This window comes from Quercus robur, chromosome 2 (genome assembly GCF_932294415.1).
Source record: "Quercus robur chromosome 2, dhQueRobu3.1, whole genome shotgun sequence".
In the NCBI taxonomy this organism is placed as follows: domain Eukaryota; kingdom Viridiplantae; phylum Streptophyta; class Magnoliopsida; order Fagales; family Fagaceae; genus Quercus; species Quercus robur.
The window spans coordinates 28866004-28879315 of record NC_065535.1 but is presented as its reverse complement, the minus strand read 5'-3'; the positions used below and the strand labels follow the sequence as shown (position 1 = coordinate 28879315).

The 13312-nt window shown below is 33.0% G+C and overlaps 1 long non-coding RNA gene across 2 annotated transcripts; it reads left to right on the top strand.

Moving 5' to 3' along the window:
* Positions 1 to 9810: 9810 nt before the first annotated feature.
* LOC126713207 (uncharacterized) lies at positions 9811 to 12688 on the top strand. 2 transcript variants are annotated; one of them, XR_007651302.1, is made up of 4 exons: positions 9811 to 10148; positions 11823 to 11889; positions 11994 to 12103; positions 12216 to 12687. It is a non-coding gene; the product is annotated as an uncharacterized LOC126713207 (long non-coding RNA). The 2 variants fall into 2 exon arrangements; XR_007651301.1 differs by having other exon boundaries at positions 11823 to 12103; positions 12216 to 12688.
* The last annotated feature ends 624 nt before the right edge of the window (positions 12689 to 13312 follow it).

The window sequence follows — 13312 nt, the reverse complement described above, 5'->3', positions numbered from 1 at the left end:
ACTCATCCCCTTAAAATTTTGTTGAAGGTGGTAGAAGGAGCTACTTAGTTATGAATTCCACTATTCAGGTCACTTCCTTATTGTAGTGGGCCTTTTTCACAATGTTGGGCTGGGTTGCCTCCTGTGATATTAGGCCCAGATGTTTTGAGTAAGGGAGTTGGGATTGGTCCAACTGCAACTTACTTTGGTCCAGCTTGTGCACAAACTATACCTCATTTGCCAGGTTTTGATCACAGGCCCATGGCAGGCAGAGCTGCTGCAGGTAAGTTACGGCAGACAAACATGATAAAGACAATACAAGAAATAATAGAAAAAATGAATAAAAGGGAGTGACAAGCGGCAACCCGTAGGCCGAAAGTAGAGAAATAAACGAGGAATAATAATAATGGGTTTATTGAATTAAAGAGGGAAAACTCGGTCTGCCACGCCAAATAATGCTGCGGAGCTGAAACCAAGAAGATAAACTATTTCCTCAATGTGATTAATCTCCTAGGGTAAAGAAATTAATTGCTTTGAGGGAATGGGCCTAAATGGTTTATGTTTAATGGGGATCCTCTGTCTTTTTGATAGAGAGCAGGGATTTAGAGGGAGAGAAGAGATCAACCTATTGATGCATACCTGCCATTCTGTGCTCTCTATTCTCTATCCTTCATAGTTTTTCCTTTCTTTCTTTCTTTTCTTTTCCTTTCTTTCTCCGTGTTTTCTTATTTTGTAGTGATACTCTCCTAGAGGTTGCTATTACAGTGTTTTGTGATTGTGATCCTCTCTTTACTGTGCATGGCAAAGCCCTTTTTTATAATATCTCTCGTGACTAGATTTTACTATTTTAGCCTTGAACAACCTTTGTTTGGTCTGGGTGTCCTTGCTGACCACTTACTGGTTTGCCAGCCACCACCACTTACCTGTGCTGGCCATGACACCAGACAAAAAAGGCTATTTTGTTTGTTTACTTGTTGTGCTACAGTGTGAGTACTCTCTCTCCTTTCCTATCTCTCATGGCATGCACCTAATGGTCCCAACTCATCCTTGCTTCCTTTGGGTGGTATGTCATCCCAACCGGATGTGTCCCCCAAAAGAGCTCGAGTAGGAACCCCAAAATAGATTTTCCCCTCTCCCCACCACCAGACCATGCCCTCTTACCTCTGACCCATGACCTCACCACCTCCTGTATTGGCTCGGTACAGGCTGGTGATATTTGGGCCTTGTGTGTGCTTTACTTCCATATATATCTAAAATCTGCCTGTTGCTCACGCGTCTACCGTGGTCTGGAGATTTGTCTGCACATCCTGCCGCCCATCCTTGACTTTTTATGGCGTGAACCATTTTCTGGCTTCTCATTCTTTAAAGCTTGCTCCTTTTAGGGCTGGGCTTTTGCTTGGCCATGGGCTTTTCCTTCTTTGGCCCACTCCCTTGTTCTTTTCTGTAGTCTTTATGTGTCCTGTTGTACTGCTCTGCCATTCCTGCCGTGGTGTTATTTGACCCAAGCCTGCTGGGCCTCTTTGGGCTTGTTGCTTGTTTTTCCCTCAATGACTCAGTATAGTCATTTGAGACTTTTTGGTTACGTTGGGCATCCTTGGTCCATTTACTTTCCTTGGGCCCTTTTGGTCCCTTTTCCTAGCTTTGCATTCCTATAGGCTTTTGTAGACACCCTATTTCGTTCCTCAATTATAATGCATACCTTTTGCGCATGCGTCCCCCTAATGATGAACTAATTAAATGACGTGCATAACATTCTAATCTCTCTCTCATTTGACACTTTTTTATTTTATTTTTCAACTTCTATACTTATTTATTCATGGTTTTAATTGTCAATCTTTATTTTAAGTGCATTTGAAGCAACCATTTTTAATCCATGCACGCTTGTTTTTTTTTTTTTTTTTTTTTTTTCCACAAAAATTCCTCAATTTTTGAAAGTTATATAAAAAAAAGATCAAGTTTTGTCCCTCAAGCTCCTTCTGTTAATTTAACTTAAAAACAATTGCATTTTATTTCAAATATAGTGGCAAACCCAGCTTTAGTGGTCCAAAAGAAAAGGACAAAACAAAACCGAATGGTGAGACGTACGTTTTGGGTACAGTGGACAGACACCTCCCACTAAGCAAGTCCGGTGTGCCCTCAGTTGCACGATTTTTGTCTTGGTTGTCATTCCACTGTTCCAGCCGGGCAGTAGAGTGTGTGCAAACAAAAACGGATAGTAGGTGCGTGGATTTTAAAATTTGAAAATAGAGAGTGTAGACCATATAAGGACGGGAAATAACAATAGGAAGGGGAGGAGAAGGAAAAGAGGAAAAACAGAGAGACCATTTTGTTTTCCACTGGATTCAAGAACTAAGAGACGGATCTATTTCTCATCTCCAAAAATCATTTCATTACACCTTTTTGCATTCTAATTTTCAAAAAAAGCTTTCAAAAAACACACCAAAAAAAAAAAAAAAAAAAAAAAACATTGAGAGATTGAAATTTCTTGGGAGAAAACCCAGTCCTGAGGGGGGACAAATCCCACACTGTACACGGATACTTCAGCACTTCTCCGTCAACCATCACCAGTGGAGCGTCATGTGGTGGGAGGACCATCCATCAAAGAACGCCGTTCGTCTCAACAGAGTCACCATTAAACTCGTCCAAGGGAGCCAGGTATGTTTTCAACCTTCTCACTCTTTATTCTTGCGTGATTCAGTGGTTTGAAGACATAGCTTTGCTGGGTATTTGCTTTTCCGTCTGAATGTTAAAGCTTGCTGTCTTGTGAACAAAGAACAAAACTTGGTTGAAATAAAAGAAAGTTTTTTTTGATAACAGGTTAGATGTAATAAAAGAAGGCTAAAAGTGAAGTGGGGTTAAATCATGTCATGTGACTTCTTAAAAGTTGGACCCATGCATTGAAAACTTGTGATGAAGACATAGCTTCCTCTTTTTTTTCTTTTTCCACCGTAGCTAACCTCTACATGTTGCCTAGACCCATGTTGTTTCCAATAACTCCCATGATTTTGGTTTCTACAAACAAAATAAAAAAAATATACTTTATTTTGCTACTTCAAATCAGAGGCAAGTTCTTGATTTCGGTTTCCACAAACAAAAATAAAAATATACTTTATTATTATTCCTCTTATTATCATTATTATTCTTATTATCATTATTTATTATTATTATTATTTTTTACTTCAAATCAAAAGCAAGTCTATGTCTTCGGTTTTCACAAACAAAAATAAGAATATGCTTTATTTTTTTTACCAAGTCTATGTTTTTGGTTTCCACAAATAGAAATAAAAATATACTTTATTTTCTACTTCAAATCAAAACCAAGTCACAAGCTAATCTAATTAAGCCCACTCTTCTCTCCGAAAAAGTAATTCCACTGGTTCCCTTAAAATGAAATTGAATGTTGCTCAGATCATAACTTGGAAGAGTTTAAGCTTACACATTATATATATATATATATATATATATATAGAGTAGTTGTTAATTTCTTTGTCATTATTTTGTTTCGTTATTAACTTGTTGCTTATTTTTATCATCGTTATCTTGTCTTATGATTTAGCTTTAGGCCACCATGTCATAAAATCAACTACTTGCTTGATTTGGTGTAATGAATTTGATTAATAATATTGTGCCCATTGAACGATTAATTGAACATCAAATAGTCCTTATTTAGTAGAGACCGGTAGACATACCGGGCGTGCGTGGGTGCCTCATACCTTCTCACGGCGTAATTTGGCCCCCAAACTTATCCTTGGTGGACGTAGACCATTTTCCTTATCCATTGAGTCAATCAAATAAAAAAGAAAGGGTTTTATTTCTTGTTTTATTTTCCCTTAAAAAAAATGATAAAATAAGTGGCGACTCCTCAATTTTTTTTCAGACTCATGATTTTTCAAATAAAAAATCTCTCAAGATCAAACCTTTCTTTTCTTAAAAAACCATCTCGAGAGGCGTCATGTGGCTGTGTCCACAGCTTTACTAATTCCTTTGGGCTTCCCTGGCTCAGTTACCTTATCCTTCATCCTTGGGGTTCATGAGCTTTCCATCAACCCCTCACTTTCTTTACTTCGGGCCTGCTGTGGCCCATTCTCACTTTTTTACATCACATACTACCCATTGGTTTGCTTCTTCTCTCTTTCCTGGCTCCTTTAGGCCCGTCTACTTCCTTAAGGCCCATTTGCTTATTTTATGGGCCTGCAATCCATTATTCTTGTCATTTGGGTTTAATGGTTTTTCTATCCACTTACTAACTCTTTTATGCTCATGTCACTGGGCTTCTTCTTTCTATTGGGCTTCCAAAAATTATCATCAACACTTATCAATGCAGCTGATAAAGCTGTTGCCGGTCATTTAATGCGGAGGCAGTAGGTGAACTTTCACTGGAAACTTCCTTCACCTACCACGATTCTCTCTCTAACCCCCACCCTCCTCATTCGGACTTCCTAGAAGTCTTTTGTCTTTTCTCCTCCTATCCTTGGGAAGATTCCCTCTTCGGGCTCACAATGCCTCTATAGTGATAACCACAACTCGTTGTACTCTTCCTTGGTCCTCGGGCCCTTACAATTGCCATTAAAAAAATATTTTTCTCATGAAAAAATTTATGTGAGCATTTTTTTTTTCAAACAATCTTTTTTGTTAGTTAATTTCATACTTAATAGAAATTTTTTAATGGAATTAGACAAAAAACTTGAATTGAATAAATCTGAAACTTAGAGGACTCAATTGAATGAAAGCAAAATTAGATGATTAAAATGAATTTAATTTAAACTTTTTTTTGAGGGAAAAATTTAATTTAAACTTAGAGGGTGCAATTTACATTTTAATTAGCCAAAAGATAATATTTATTGTCCTATAACAAAATATTGTATTTATTGCATTTGTCAATACTTTTTTTTTTGAGAAACAAACGCACAAACAAGGAAGAGGAAAATTTAAAGTAACATCTTTTAAGTTTTGTCCAATTCATTAAATATGCAAGGATCAATTTCAATGCAATAGTGGGAATTTTGTTTCTTCATCAGCTGATTAGTTTCAAAGTTATATCACCACATATATTTTGTCTTGATTTTTTTTTTTTTTTTGAGAAGGAATTTTGTATTGATTTTGATTGGAAGATAAATCAAAGGTTGATGTTAAGTTCGCCAACTATATCATCCTTAGAGTATAAATTTCTTCTTTTATTATGATAATCCAATAGTTATAAACTTATAATGGGAATGGAAGACTTGAATCCCATATGTCTTCATTAAAAACATCTGCATATGTGAATTAGTTGAGTTACAAGACTTTTGGCTAGATCATAATTTTAATAAGGGTTGTTTGTCTAAGTTTATAAGTTAATTTATTTTTTAAGCCAGTTTTATGTGTAGGTTTTTAGAACTTTTTTTTCCTTAATACAATTTTATTTTCAAGTCAATAAACCAATAAATTTAAACTATCCCAAACAAATGCTAATATATATATATATATATATATATATATATTGTTGACACCCCATTTTGCAACCTGTATTTAACCTTACATGGAGGGTAAAAGGGTAATTTCACCTTGGGCATATGCATCTTGATTCTGGTCATTATATCATTAATCTCATTTCACCAAAAATGATCTTGATATTGTAACGATCAAATCGACTGGTCATAAGCCCTAATCAGACCATCAGATTGAAAGTTATCATCAAATCAAGTTTTAATAGCCGAGATGCATTATCACAAATTGAGTCCGACTATATGTGATTATGAACAATTGATTTCAATTGGTTATAAGTATAATCAATTTGAGAACGATGATGTGTCATAATTTGATTGGTTAGGACTACATTTTATGGTAGGGTTGCACACACCTAATTAACTAGATAGTTAAACATTAATTATTCAATGAGTAATTTGTACAATTATCTTTTAATTAGGATAAATTTGGAACCAATTAAGTTTGAAATGGGAGTGATTGGAGCCATTTAATGTTAATTGGAAGTTAATTTGGGACCTATTAATGTTAATTATGCTGAAACCATTTTCTAACAAATGACCTCTACTCACTATTTCATCAATATCTCTTAGAATATTTTGAATCTGTGAATGAAGTTAATTTTCCCAGAAACTAGACATTTGGGGCTTCAATTTGAGCACAAGAATGAGATAATTCCGATCAGAATTGAGTTAGATATGACTTTTCGAAGTTAGCTTTACAAACTGTTACAACAGCTACGGGAAAACCGAACTTTGCTTGCTCCTCACTCTCATCAAACTTCACATTTAATGCACCAAATTTCCCCAAATGCTAAAATAAGGTCTAGGTTCATGATTCATTTTCAACCCTTATTAAATGACATTCCATTCATATTTCATTCACCACTATTATATAAACCTATCCTCTCCTTCATTTCAAGACACAAAAACCCTATCTCTTTTCTTTTCTTGAGTTCTAGTGAAGTTGAGTAATCTTGTCATATCTTAGTCTTCCTGAGACTCAAGGTATTAAGTGAGACTCACTCTCCCTCTCCTAGCTCTTCTTTTCCTCCACCCTTAGGACCTCCATCAAGAGTCTCCTCCTCCACCATATGGATCTTGCATGAAGGTATAATCTCTTTCCTTAATTGGTTTTTTTATGTTGCCATGATGAGAATTTAGGATTAAAGCATGATAGTAATTATTTAAATTCTCTTGAATATATTTGAATGTTCTTAAATGTTCTTATGTGTTCTTCATATGTTCTTGGTTGTTCATCATATGTTCATGCATAAATACTAGTTTTGATCCTAAATCCAGATCAAAAATATGAATAACATGTTTGTTTCATAATTCTTTCAAATCTTTGAATCTAGGATATTACCATACATACACATTCATTAGAATTTATTTTTCAATCCAAATGCAATGCATAATAAATTAAATTAGGGTCATCACATGCACACACATTAAATTCAACATGCAAATTGATTAATAACAAATTGGATGATGTGATATGAATGTTGGTTACCATAGTCTAGAAGACCGGTTTCACCGGGCAAGGTGGGTGCCTAACACCTTCCCACCTTGTAATATAGCCTCCGAGTTTAGATTAAGGGTTAGTAGATCAAATGTTTATCCATGTAATTTTCGATTTTTAGATTGTAACTAGGAAATAAAGTCGTGTACTTTATCTTAGATTGTATCTAGGACTAAAACCATGTAATTTTCCTATGATCAACGTAAATTCAATTTCAAATAAATAAAATGAGGAATTTTTTTCAATTTTGGTTTTCTTATTTATTCCAATAATTAAATAAGTGGCGACTTCATTGTAAAACCCTTAATCTAAAGGGGAAAATATAACTAGTCGAACCTCCATTTTGAGAGGCAATAACACGACTCCACCCATTCATGTGGGTTTGGCCCAATATCCTATAAAAACGGGCCGGGGGCGCGGTCTCTCTCTCTCACACACACACACACACACACACACACATATATATATATATATATATATCACTCTATTCTATAATATTCACTATATCACTCTAATTTGACATTTCTGCAGGAAGAACTCCTGAAAATTGAATCCATAGTTAAACATTATCAATCTTACTATAACCTAAAAGAACAAAGTTTCTCTCCAAACTAGTTTGGAAAGAAACCCTTCAAACTCTTCATATATTTTTATATTGAATGTGAATTTTGAGAATCTAATCGTTGAATTACATGTTCTTATTATATCCTTCATGCTTGAAAATTTTAAAGGAGATCAAAAATAAATTATTATGCCATAAAAAAAATGTAAAAATTTCAAGTTTTTATGATCTAAAATTGTATTTAAAAAATAAGTTTATTAATTGAATAGTAAATAACATTCGATTTGAATGAAAATTGATATGCATGTTAAGAACAAAAGGAACATGAAACTCAACGGTTAGATTTTCAAAATTCACACCAATATATATATATATATATATATATATTATATGAGAAGTTTGAAGAGTTTCTCTCTAAATTAGTTTCTAAAAAAACTTTGTTCAACCTAGAATAACTAACAAGTTGTCTTACGGGGCCACTGTCGGGACCACTTTAAACACTCAATCTCAAATAACAGGCTAACCAACAAACTCAAGCGAAACTCAAGAGCACTCTTCTATAGAATTAGAGATTCATAATGAAAACAAAGAATGCAATTTTCAAGAGAACTTGGTTGGCTCTAGTACCATTTAAAGACTTAGGGATGAATACAGTGAGTGAATGAAGAGAGAAACATGGATGAATATTGTGAAAAAATATGTTGCAATAATAAAATAACAGGACAATACAAAACTTTGAATATAAATCTATTTTGAAATTTTAGAAACTTGATTCTTAAAAACTTTGAATAATACTTCAAACACTGATTCTCATTCAAATACTTAAATATTGTAATACAAAGGAAGGATTTATAGAGTCTAATAAGTTTTTGTTTTATGAAGAACCTATTTTGAAAAGCCACTTCAAGAACCTAAGGTTATGTTTGGTAAATGTTTTTTATTTATATTTTCAAAAACATATTTTTAAGGTTATGTTCAAAAAACAAATTTTAAGGTTATTATGTTTCAAAAATAATTTTATTGTGTTTTCAAAATCGAAGACACATTTGGTTAATTACTTGAAAACAAATTAAACATAATTTTCCCAAATAAGAAAATGTTTGGTAAATATGGTTGTATAGTTGTATTTGCTCATTATTATTTTAAAAAAAAAAAAAAATCATGACGATACCATTATTAACAAAAAATAAATTAACCATGGCTTATTTTATCACATTTTTTGGAAGGAGTACGGTTTTTAGTGGGACTTGAGAAATTTTACGTACTATTTTAATGTATTAAATGATGATATATACATAACACATCATATCAGGTCAATTTTTTATTAACTTTTTTTTTGGTCTTTTTTTAATTAGTTTTGTTTTTTTGTTTTTTTTTGTTTTAACAGTAGTACACTCATCAGTGGGTTATATACAAAGGAGGGACATAGGATTGATGCTTCGTGTGGCTGTATCAAAGCTTGCGTAATCTATATATATAATAATAGGTGAAACTGAAAGAAACTCAAATTAGAATTTTAAATTAGAGTTCAAATTTTGTGCCATGTGTCCTAAATTATTTATTTTTAAAGAGTTTTATTTCTTAATTTTAGAATCAAATGTGGGATCACATCTAAATATTCATCTAAGCGAGTTATTAAGTACAAAAATCAAAGAGTCTAGAATAAATGAATTGTAAAAAAAAAAAATGCTTCACAATAATTAAAAAAAAAAAACATGAACAATTTACATTTTATACCTAATAATATCCTTACAATTTTTTTTTAAAGAGTTAACAAAATATAAAAATGACTATCAATAGTATTTAAATTATATATATAAGAATTATATTATGCATCTTATTGTATATTTTCAAGTGTATCCATGCATATGCATGAAGTTATAAGCTAGTACAACTAATACATATGGCTTATATAAGCTTGCAAAAGTTACATGAACAATAATAGTGAATAGTACAATGAACGTTAAAAGTGAACAGGTACTGTACAATAACGAATAAATAGGTGTGCACAGTAATTATCAAAAATAATTTAATGATTTGAACAATAATTGCATGATGAATAGTAACAATTAGAAATAATGTTCTGATATGTCCAAAATCCTATAGTAACTTCAATAATTCTAGATACAGTGAAAGACCTTCAATAATTTTTGATATTGAGATTATAAAAGTGAAAAGCTTAAATATATAATTTTGATTCTTCTAGAGAAAATGATACCAAATATTGAAAAGCTTCAATAATTTTGATAATGCTAATTCTTGTGCTTCACAGGACTGTTCATGTTATAGTAATGTCATGAATGATAAAAGTTACAATATAAGTATCAGAGCCTTATTTTTACATTTACTGTTACAGAATATATATTAGGTTCTTAAGAAGGTTTTTCAGAAGAGGTCCTTGAGAAGGTTTTTTAGAAACCAAAAACTATGCCTCTCTAAGCCCCCTATTCTCCTTATCAATCTCTAAAAAGCCTCCTTTTGTATAAGAAAAATTATATAAGAAAACTCTCTTGATCCCCTAAAATTCTTCCCTTGTATCTGAAAAAATTATCCTTTGTAATATTCTCAAGTATTTGAATGAGAATCAGTGCTTGAAATATTATTCAAAATTTTGAAGAATCAGGTATGTTTTTAAGTTTTCAAGATAGATTTATATTCAAAGTTTTGTATTTTACTGTTATTCTATTCGCATATCTCTTTCACAATATCCATTCATATTTCTCTCTTCATCCACTCACCATATTTCATTTTCCCCCAAGCCTTTATATGGTATCAGAGTCATTACTTTTACTATTGGTTGCACTACTCACTTTTATTGTTCATGTAACTTTTGTAAGCCTATATAAAGGCATTTGTATCAGTTGTTGAGGCACGGGCATATATATATATATACACACCAATGATAAAACTGATTTTTCCTTATTTCTTTATCCTATATCAGATACTGATTCATAAGGTATATTGTCATATGATATTGGTTGGATTATTTTATTATTTTCCTTTTTTCAGTCACTTTATTGTTTTCTTGTTTTCCGAAGGTTTTTTTTTTTCCTGGTTATTTGATAGTTAGAGCATCCACAGCAGTGGATCTATATTTTTAGCTTTTTAGTTATACAAAAAGTCACTTTATCTATTTTAGCTCCACACATGCTACAGCAGTGGATCTATTTTAGCTTCTACTCCAATAAAATAATATAAATATCCTAATAAAATAATATAACTACTACAATAAAATAATATATCTCACTAAAAAAAAAACCTCCACACCATCATCCACAACCACCTCCATCATCAGCCACACCCACCACCACCACCACCGGCCACAACCACCATCTACTTTGACAATCACAACAGAACACAGAAAAAAAAAAAAAAAAAAAAAAAAAAAAAAAAACCACAACCACATTCACAAATTCCACAGACACCATTTCTATTCTCAATTCAATGAATCAATCACTTCTAAACAACGATTCCAGGCACCGAGCTCCCGGCTTGAGCTGTGGGACCCAGATTCTTGATCTTAACCGTGGCGGAGGAGCTCAGATTCTCCGTCTTGATCTGCGTGTTTCGAGCTGAGCCGAACCAGAACCTCCACTCGCGTTGGCGGCGTCGAGGCGAGCTGTGGTGAAGGTGCGAATGGAGGAGTCGTCTTCATTGGAGTTTCAGTGTTTGCAGCGTCGGGGGCTTCCTCATCGGAATCGTCGTCAGAATCAATGTGGGCGATGGGGCTTGGGGTGGGTCGGCGAGCTTAGTTTTTACCACATTTAAAAAAATAAAATATTTATTTCTAATACTTTTTGTTTCTGTTTCTAAGAAGGTTTTGTATACCGTTCTCTTTCTCTCTCTTTTTTTTTTTTTTTTTTTTTTTCCTGGACTCATCATTTCTTCTACACATTTTTTTTAACCTCATACTCTCTTGTTATCATGCAAATTTGTGCATTTTCCCTTACTTGTTCATAATACGGAACTACTTGAGATTGTGTTGGTGAAGAGAGATTATTTGAAGGTTGTATCTATTATTAAATGGATGCTACTTAATAAAAAGGTGTATCTATAGTTTTTCCTTTTTTTATCCTTCAAGCCGTTCTTCTGTTCTCTCCTCAATTGTGATGCCGCTTGCAATTATGAGTTGAGTTGTTTTGTTTTTGTTTTTAAACGTTTTTGTGATGGATTTATATATGTTGGTTTGTGGTTGGTATGCTTTGGGTGGGTGTGTTTTAGGTATTTTGAAACGTTTGAGTTGCTTTGTTTCAAAAAAGTTTTGTGATTCTTCACTCATGTTTTGTGTTGTCTTCAGTGAGCGAGTCGCAGCAGGATTTTTCCTGGACCTCCCTGTATATTTTGGAGATGCTTTCAGCTGACAGGTATGGAAATTTGTATTAGAAAGTATGCTTATGTGCAAGTTCGTTGTCTGGTTCGCTTTATATCCTTCATAAAGTTGGTGCTGAAATTGAAAGAGCATGTGCAGCTTAAATTAACGGTTTAGGTTTTGAGCAAGTATTTTCCCAATATGAAAACCTTTGCCATGCTGATGACTTTGATCATGAACTTAATTTAGAAAAGGCAGAGGCTATAGCTGTAAGTTGCCTTCTGCCCATGATTTATCAATTGGCTGAGTAGAAGAAACTGGAAAAATTATTTTACATGTCATATTTCGTACTTCTCACTCATGCTTTCAAATAACTTATAGGTTGTTCGAGAGACCTTGGAATCTAATGTATAGTTTACAGACTCTGTTCTTGCTCAGGTAAATAACTTATATATCTCTATAGTGAGTATAACAAATTGCTACAGAATAAGTACTGGTTTTTCTTTGGTGCTATGACATGTTTTTGATGTTATTGAATGATGGCATGCAATGTGCAACTAATTGGGGCGATGAAAACCATATGCAATTAACTGAGTTGCGTAGTTTATAATTCATGGAGAAGAGATATTATTCCCTTTTTATCAGTTATGCAGAGATTATTTTATCATGTAAAGGTGTTGTTTACCACAATACTCTTACAAATATTGACATTATGATAAATGAGCAAATTGATTAGGTTCTGGGTTTGATTGGTCCAAATAAAAGTATCATTTTTCTATGATGCATTGTAGGATAGATCAGGGGACTTAGTTCAAGATTTTGTGTGTTTAAGAGGGGGCAATGGTTCTAGCAAAAGGGGGAAGAGGGAAGAGGGAGGGGAGGTGGTTAAGCCTACTGAAAGGTGCATTGGGTTATCTAACCTCCTTTGAGTACTAAAACTATAATATAGATGTTCAATGGCCTGCACTAGGATTTTTAGAAAAATAACACTACTACACATTTAATGGTTTCTTCGCATTTGAACAAGAAAGCATATCAATATTAACATATGCAATAGAGTCCATCAAGCCAGGTTTCTCTAATAGTTCCTAATTTGTAAAAGAATTAAAGTATTTGCAATCAACATAAAATTTGGGGGATACAAAACAGATAATTTAAGGATTTTCAAGATTGGAAATAATGAAGTTTGTTTGCAAAAGATGGTCAAGGAACTCTAGGTGAAATTGAAATCTTTAATTTAATTAGATTTTCAATTTTGCGCCATGTGTCTCATTTAATTTTTAAGTTTGTGCCAAATGAATTATTGTGTGTAAAAATCGAAGAGTCCAAATTTAATTAGATTCTAAATAAAATTTCAATTGGAGTTTACTTTTCCATCATGTGTTCATCTAAGTTTTTTATTTTTGTGGCAAGTGAATTATTGAGTGCAAAAATCAAACTCTAAAACCAATTAAATTCTAAATTATTTATATATATAT